The sequence below is a fragment of the Myotis lucifugus genome, unplaced genomic scaffold (assembly GCF_000147115.1).
Source record: "Myotis lucifugus unplaced genomic scaffold, Myoluc2.0 scaffold_364, whole genome shotgun sequence".
Taxonomy (NCBI): Eukaryota; Metazoa; Chordata; class Mammalia; order Chiroptera; family Vespertilionidae; genus Myotis; species Myotis lucifugus.
Window position 1 is genome coordinate 1,076,143 of NW_005871412.1, and position 8,357 is coordinate 1,084,499.

An 8,357-nucleotide genomic window follows, 5' to 3' on the forward strand; every position below is an offset into this window, starting at 1 on the left:
CTATTTAACCCAAGTTCTAAAAGTTAAAGGTTCCAGTTAAAAGAGAGAAGAAAAGACACCAAGAGCTTGGCTAATAGCCAAACAGCGTTCGCCTCAAGAAGCTTCTGGATCAAAATAGAAAAAAAAAAAATGGCTGGACTGAATCACCACAAAATGTATGTCTCCCATATTACTATATTTACCATATTCATGTGACCGGAGTACTCCTGGTCTATTCATCCAGCTCCTGAGCCTCACTGATCTTGTGAATCAATTTTCAAACTTGGTCGGTTGATGATTTCTCTATTCTTATCCTCAGAGTGCTCTTGGCTCTGACATGGGAAACAGGGGTGAAGCAGCCTGTTTCACGGTCTTATTCTGTGCCTAGGACTGGACATCACAGGTCTCCTCACAGGGAATGGGGAGGGGGAAGGGGATCCACCTTGTTTGGTCCCTTCTCAGCTCAGAGCCTTTTCATCTTACAAGTGTTTTAGGTGTTCCACACTAATGCTCAGGCCTCATCCTCAAAAACACAGTATCAACTTGAACTTTTTGTTTGTTGAACCCAGCAGGAGAAAGTCAGGAGGGTGGCTTCAAATTGTGTTTTATTTGTGCAGAGGAATAAAAACACTCCTCCATGTGAAGGGTGAGCCGCAGCAGGAGGTCGTGCATTTTTACAAGGCAAACCAAAGCCTTGATTTACTCTCCATTCACTAAAACTTTACAGCTTCGCCATCAAACGAGACAGGCTGCTCTCGGTCTCTTAGGCGGTAAATATGGTTAAAGTGCTGAGTGGCGGTGCACTGGCTCTCAGGCTGTTTATTAGGGACAGGAGTTATTTAGTGACTTCCTTTGTCTCAGAAATGAGTCCCTGGGAGATCACTGAGAGCCCTGAAAGCGTTGCTCAGTCCGATGCACCACTGCCCGGAATCCTACTGGTCCACAGCAGATATACGAAGAGGTGTGTAGGACATTACTCATGTCTGGAGTCCTCCTCCATTCTGGAAGTGGAATACTCTTGAGCTTTCAGTGGCACTGAGCTAATCATTCATTTCAGCTTATTTACATCTCTGAGTCCACAGAGGTGGGGCACAGACGCAGTAGTGAAAAAGAAGAGGGAAGTGGTGTTGGCCATTATTAGCAGTGTGGCCTTGGGTGACTGGTTATCTATATATATAAAAGGCTAAGTGTCCGTCCATCCAATCGGTAGCTATGATGCACAATGACCACCAGGGGGCAGATAACCAACGCAGGAGCTGCCATGATGTGCACTGGCCATTTAAAAATAAATGGCACTGGGACCTGGCACCAACAAACCAACACTTGGCTTCCCCCAAGTGGGACACAGGCCCTACCACCACCACCCACCAAATCGCAGCCAACACTGCCAAGACCCCATGGTGCAAAATGCGGCCCACAGCCCAGCCCAGCCCAGAAAAGGTGGGTGCTGGGTAATGACGTCACATAGCACCTCTCCCTAGTGACTAGCATCCTTGGAGTTTCTTCAGCCCAGGAACCTGACTTGCTTTATAGCCAGGTGCAAACATTTTACACTTTAACCAAATGTCTGAGAAGTGTTTTCCCATGTCTCATCTCATTTGATCCTCACAGAAGTCCTGGAGTAAGTATATAGGAGACTTGGTAGAATCCTATTTTCTTTTCATTACCAAGATGTGAATAGCAATATTAAAATATTTCTTCTAATTAATTTCCTTTCAATGTGCACAAATCCGTGCACTGGGACACTATTATTATTAAAAATGTCTGGATCAACTTCAGCTGAGGTTTAGAAGGAAGTGGGTCCAGGGGATACACACAGCAGAGATCGAAGGACCCCACACCCTAGAGTAGTTCTGACGACTCTAATGTGTGCCATGTCAGGGATCTTACTGTCTAGTCTGTTCATCCATCTCCCTGAGCCTCACCATCAGCCCAGCCTGCTACTGTAAACCAATTAACCCATACGTGCATGACCAGGTTTGTACTGGCCCAAGATATACTAGAGGTTGCTGTTGAAACTTAAATATTTCCAGTAATTTTATATTCGTGTGTGTATAATGTCTTTATTTATACATATTCTATTAGTTTTCTAGGGCTGCCATAACACAGTGCCATGCACCAAATGACTTGAACAATAGAAACTTACTGTTTCACAGTTCTAAAGACTGGAAGTTCAATGTCAAGGTATCAGCAGAGCCATGCCTCATTTGAAAGCAGTAGGAAAGGATCTACTCCAAGCCTCTTTTCTGTGTCTGCTAGTTCCTAAGCTGTGACAGTATTTGCATCACGTTTACCCTGAGGGCATGTCTGTGCTCACGTTTTCCCTTCTTATAAGGATGCCAGTCATTAGATTGGGGTCACCCTACTCCAGTATGACCTCATCCTAATTAACTGCATCTGCAACAGCTCTTTTTGCAAATAACACATTCTGAGATACTGGGAGTTAGGACTTTAACATGTAAATTTTGGAAGAACACATTTCAATCCATGCATAAGACACACATCATATGTGTGTGGATGTGTGCGTGCATGCACATCCACATGCAGTTGTCTTTAATGTCATCTCTAAGGGATGGAAAAGGCAAAAAGTTTGGCCCCTATGCTCCAGATAAGACGATTGAGGCTCAGAGAAGGGAAGGAATTAGGGGAATTCAGGTCTGTGGACTTGCAGTTGAGCACGCTTTCTTCTCTCCTGGAGCAACATGTCTCTTCTCGTGCCATCACTTCTGCTGCTGAACCGCCAACAAGCAGATTCCTGAGGGTTCTGACCTTGGCCAACACAGGTGTCAGGCTGGTGGGCAGTCGCTAAAGCATTTCTCAGACTGTGCTGACAGCGTTCTGGCAGCAGAGTGGGCACTGGGATGAAAGCCTGTTCCGACACACGGCATCCTTTCGAGCTGCCCAAGCTGCCCGCTTTCTTCAGCAGCTAAGAGCTGTTGGCAGCTGCGGGTGCAGACAGCCAGCAAGCTGAATCTACAGGAACCACAGAGCAGCATCTTTCAACTAAAGGGGCAAGCTGTCAATCAATCCCACCCCACTAAAAGCCTGCTAGTTATCACATGTTGCTGTGTCTTCAAAATGATCACCAGCCCAATATCTAATTTATTGAGGCAGCATCAGCAAATCGGATATAATCTAGTTCTAGTCTTTGAGCTAGAACACCACAAAATCTTTCTGTAATCGATGCCCAAACCCAAATCCTCCTCTTTAAAACACTGCCCAAGCAGAAGAATAAGGTTGTTATCTTGAAAGATTTGGGGGGGAAGAACTAATTAGCTTTGCAAAAACTCAGATGAACACATGGCACCTAAGTGTTGCCTCCCAGAGATTAATGGGATCATAGAAACAAGGACAACCAGATAGGTCAGCTGGAAAGCAGATGTAGTAAAGGGGATTTCTGTGAAATCCAGCTGTTAGAGGCAATGGATAAGACATGCTGGGAAGGGAGGCAGGAGGCAGGAGAGCCGCCCCTGCCTGACAGAGGCTGTGGAGCCTGCACTGAGCCACCTCCCTTCCCTCAGCCTTGCTTTTCCCAGTGTGAAATGAAATGGTGGATTCAAAGATCTCCAATGTCCCTTCCAGTTCTAACATTTTTCCTGGGAAGGAAACCGGGTACATAGATTAGCTGCATGCTTTCTACAGAAACAGCAGATTCCAAAGTGCACTGTAGATTCCGTGCTGCTGAGAGCCACCACGTCCCAGTCACACGCCCTCCCCCAGAGCCACCCCAGACACAGGGGAGACGGGTGGATTCTGAGGCCTCGAGCCCCACTGACCCTGATGCTCCAGAGAACACCTAAGGCAGCAGCCGCCAAGCATCCAGGGTGGCTCAGACAGCCTGGGGCGTGTAGACAGTGTAGGCCAGTGATGGTGAACCTATGACACGCGTGTCATCTCATTTTTTGGGTTGATTTTTCTTTGTTAAATGGCATTTAAATATATAAAATAAATATCAAAAATATAAATCTTTGTTTTACTATGGTTGCAAATATCAAAAAATTTCTATATGTGACACGGCACCAGAGTTAAGTTAGGGTTTTTCAAAATGCTGACACGCCGAGCTCAAAAGGTTCGCCATCACTGGTGTAGGCTATGACAGCGTGGCTCTCTCCAAGAATGGATGGGAACCTAGTGAGAGGCAAGCATCGCTGCAGACAAGGTGGGTCACAGCTCAATGCTCACAGCCAGAGCTGTGCTAGATCCTCACCACTAGTCATTCCAGGAACTGAAACCTGATGAGGCGGAGACCACAGTCATGACAAATATCTATGCTGGCAGCCAGCAGGACAGATTTGGGCAGGAGACCTGTTTTGTTTAGCTTCCACAGTGTTTTCCAAAAAATTAAATTAGTTTTCAACATTAAAAATTGTGGGAATTTTCCCCCCCACAAAATACAGATTTCCAGTTTCTCTTGAAAAAAAAATCAACTATTTGGTAAGGCTAAGCCTTCATTCCCACATGACGGCCATCATCTGGGGCTGAGGAGCACCTGCCCGTGATAGACGGGGCACGGCTTCCCGGTGTGGCGCAGCCAGGTAGCAGCCTCACTCACTAGGCTTGCACCAACGTTGTATTTGCATAGGGACAGGCATGGGTGTTCGTCTCTGCACCGCCTTCAGGTTCCTACATAATAACCAGGGACCGAGGGCAGCACTCAGCTAAATCCTAAATGTGACAGGCAGGAGAGAAACTGGAAACACATTGAGTGATCACAAGGAGAGAAATGATTACCCCAAAAGTGGCACGTTTGTACTGTGGAATATTATGCAACTATTGAAATGAGTCAGATCAGTAGCTTTAACTTGGAGGCAATCTTTGTGCCTTTGGCAATGTCTAGAGAAAGTTTTGGTGTCACAATGTGGGCAGGAGCCGGGGAAGGGCGAGGTACTGCTGTGAACTGGTATGCAGCTGGCAGCAATCATGTTAACCATCCTGCAATGGGCACACAGCCTTCCACCACAGAGAATTATGCAGCCCAAATGTCAAGAGTGCTGAGGTTGAAAAATCATGAGTTAGATCCATTCTTGTTAACATGGGAGATTTCCATGACGTGAACTGAGAAAGGCAAGGTGCAGAGCAGTGCATACACATCATTTTTAATATGAGAGAAAAATTATGCACACAGATTTAATAAACAGTATTGTATTGTGACTTGCGTGAAATTGCAGAAGATATTTCTGTGCCTGTGTGCATAAAAATTTCATGAGAGAATAGGTCCCCGAATGTTAATGGGAGCCATCTCAGCATGCCAGCATTCCAGGTGATTTCTACTTTTCTCCTTATATTTCTTGGCATTGGATGACTGTTTTTCAAATGAATGTATATTACTTACATAATCAGAAAAAAAACAGTGAAAAAATCAATAGATAATTCACACACATGACCTCCATTAATAGAATTGTCATTCACCCCACCAAACCTGTACCATTAACAGAGATCATTTTAACTGATTATCATCTCCCTCTTCTCCCTTCCCCTTCCTAACCTCAAAAAACCCTTGCTTACCAGAGGTCAGAAATAGAGCATGTGTTTATTAGCAAGAGAAGTCCAGACAGCTAATCAGCTAAAGAGTCAACACCCAACAGCCAGTCAGGTGCCAATCAATGACCCACCAGCTTACAAGACCATGGCGCCTCTCCCTCTCCTAGTCAATAAGTTTCTCCTGGGAGCAATGCGTTCTCCGAGAAAGAAGAGCCAGAGGACACAGGCCCTGCCCTCAGTGAGCTCACGTGCTACTTATGAGATGTACAAAACACACAGCGGAATTTGGTGTGTGTGGGTGTGGGGTGGGGGCAATAACAAATCCAGAGCTCTCACACCCAGCTCTGCCCATCATCACTCCGGCCCACCTCCCTATCTTCATGCCATGCCAACTATTCTGTGGTCTGATGAGCAGGGCTTTCTGCAATGTCAGAGGCTCAAAGGGCTGGGGCTCAGGCAGGCTGCATTGTACCTGCTGGAGCAGACTCAGTACAGAGCCAAGACTGCGCCTATGAGTGGCTCTGAGCGACTCTTGCTTGTGAGTCATAACATCAGCACCAATGGGCTGAGTGCAGAGTGGCCTCGGCTTCTCTGCCCACTTCCCATTTCCTTGTGCATCATGTCTTATTAGTGAGCGCTAAAGACAGATTTAGTCTTCTTAACAAGAGTTAGCAATGCATACATCATACATACATACTATCGAATAAGTCAACTGCAACGTTAGCTGGAGAAGTTAGCCACGGTGCACGATGATAAAAACGCGCTTTGGAACTGTACTGTGCACCTGTATTTTGCTAGGTGCTGTTCACGCATATCTTCAAATCTCACGAAATCTCTGCAGAAAGAGTCACATTATCCTCATTTAATAGATGAGCAAACTGAGACTCAAAAAGTTAGATACATCGCCCTATCCACCCAGCTATTAAATGCCAGAGGGAAGATTCAAACCCATATCTGTTTAAATTCAATGTTGTTTCCATTAGGTGATGTTTTATCCATGTTTACTCCTTGTAACCCACATATTCTATGGAAAGTGTTCACAGTGTCAATCAATCCAAAAAGCTATAATCAATAGTTGGTGCTTTCTAGAGTTTACATCTATACCAAATATTTGTCTGCCCTTTAGTGTACAATAGTCAATCAAGTATATGTCATTAGGTATGTAAGGTGTAATTTCCAAAACTAAATATCCAAGGTACCAATATCTTGGAGATTCACTTTAATGAAACTAGAGGTTTTTTTGGGTTTTGAGCATAATTAGTAGTATTTCACTTTTCCTAAGGTCTGATGAAATTGCCAATGACATTGGGGCAAACAGAAAAAACCAAGGGAGGTTGTCATCAATTTCATATCTCTAGTTCATACAGGGGTTGCTAATTCTACTTATTGAAGCACAAAGTGGTGCTTATTATAATTAAGACCTTGTGTGCATTTTCTCTGATGGGCAGGTTAACATCAACTTCAAATGCCCCAAACAAATACCAGGGGCTTGTCAGTCTCAGCGGCTTCTCATTAAACACAGGAATGAGTCTCCCAGGAACCTGCAGGTCTTGCTTGGATTGTGATGCCTGTTTTGCTAACTTCATAAATAAACAATGTTTCTCAGCAGATTTTGTACTTTTAAAAATTTAAGCCCATTTTAATGAATATAATATTCTCAAATATTAAATAAATCAGATACTAAAGCCTCCTGTTGATAATCTCTGTCCCTCCAAAGACAGGGTCGCTTCACAAAGTAATATTTAATGTCTCTAGCTTATTTTCTGAAGTTTGTTTAAGAAAATAACATTTTGTTTTGTTTGACTTTGTCTTAATAATGCATCAAAATAGTGAATATGCTTCTCAAACTGCATACAACCTGCCTGCCCCTTATCAAAAAAACCCTGTCCTTCCCTTCTAGGGGGTCCTGGCACTCTGGTTGAGAATCACAGTCCTGATGTCTAATTAACTGCAAAAACAGAAGAGGAAACTAATTTCACCAAGTCACACTGGGTGGGGAAAGGAAGTGCTTGAGGAGAGAGGAGCTGATGATGGAGGACGCAGGCCTTCCCTTCAGAGGAGCAGGCCAGCCCTCCCTGTAGAGACAGTGTAACAAAGCAGAGAGGCCTCCGAACTTGTCTGTTTACCAAGAAAATGGTGCAAATGTCCAGGTCAGCATGAAATGGTGACGTCCAAGTGGATTCCACTGACCCTGTCCATCCTCACTTCCTCTACTCATGGAGGTAGCAGGCCCTCTCCTGAGCCCAGTCTTCATTTATGAAAGAAAGGATTTATAAGAGGGAAAGATGAAAGAGAGGAAAATGATGACCAGGAAGTAAAAAAGACTTTAAAGCAGTGGTTCTCAACCTTCCTAATGCTGCGGCCCTTTAATACAGTTTCTCATGTTGTGGTGACCCCCAACCATAAAATTATTTTCGTTGCTACTTCATAACTGTAATTTTGCTACTGTTATGAATCGTAATGTAAATATCTGATATGTAGGATGTATTTTCATCGTTACAAATTGAACATAATGAAAGCATAGTGATTAATCACAAAAACAATATGTAATTATATATGTGTTTTCCGATGGTCTTAGGCGACCCCTGTGAAAGGGTCGTTCAACCCCCAAAGGGGTCGCGATCCACAGGTTGAGAACTGCTGCTTTAAAGGGATGAGGAAGGGTAAGAGGAAAAGGAGAGAAAGGAAGAGACCAATGGAGGCATCAAGAAGTTTAAACCATAGAGAATGGGAGGTATCACTAGAATGACAATTTTTGTGTTGGTAACAATAACTACCATTTATTGGACCCTTGCTGTATGGGATGGATGGACAGATGACAAATAATAAGTATAGACATCTAGGTATAAATACTATACTAGTATACATATATTTAATTCAGTTTTACTTCATTGCAA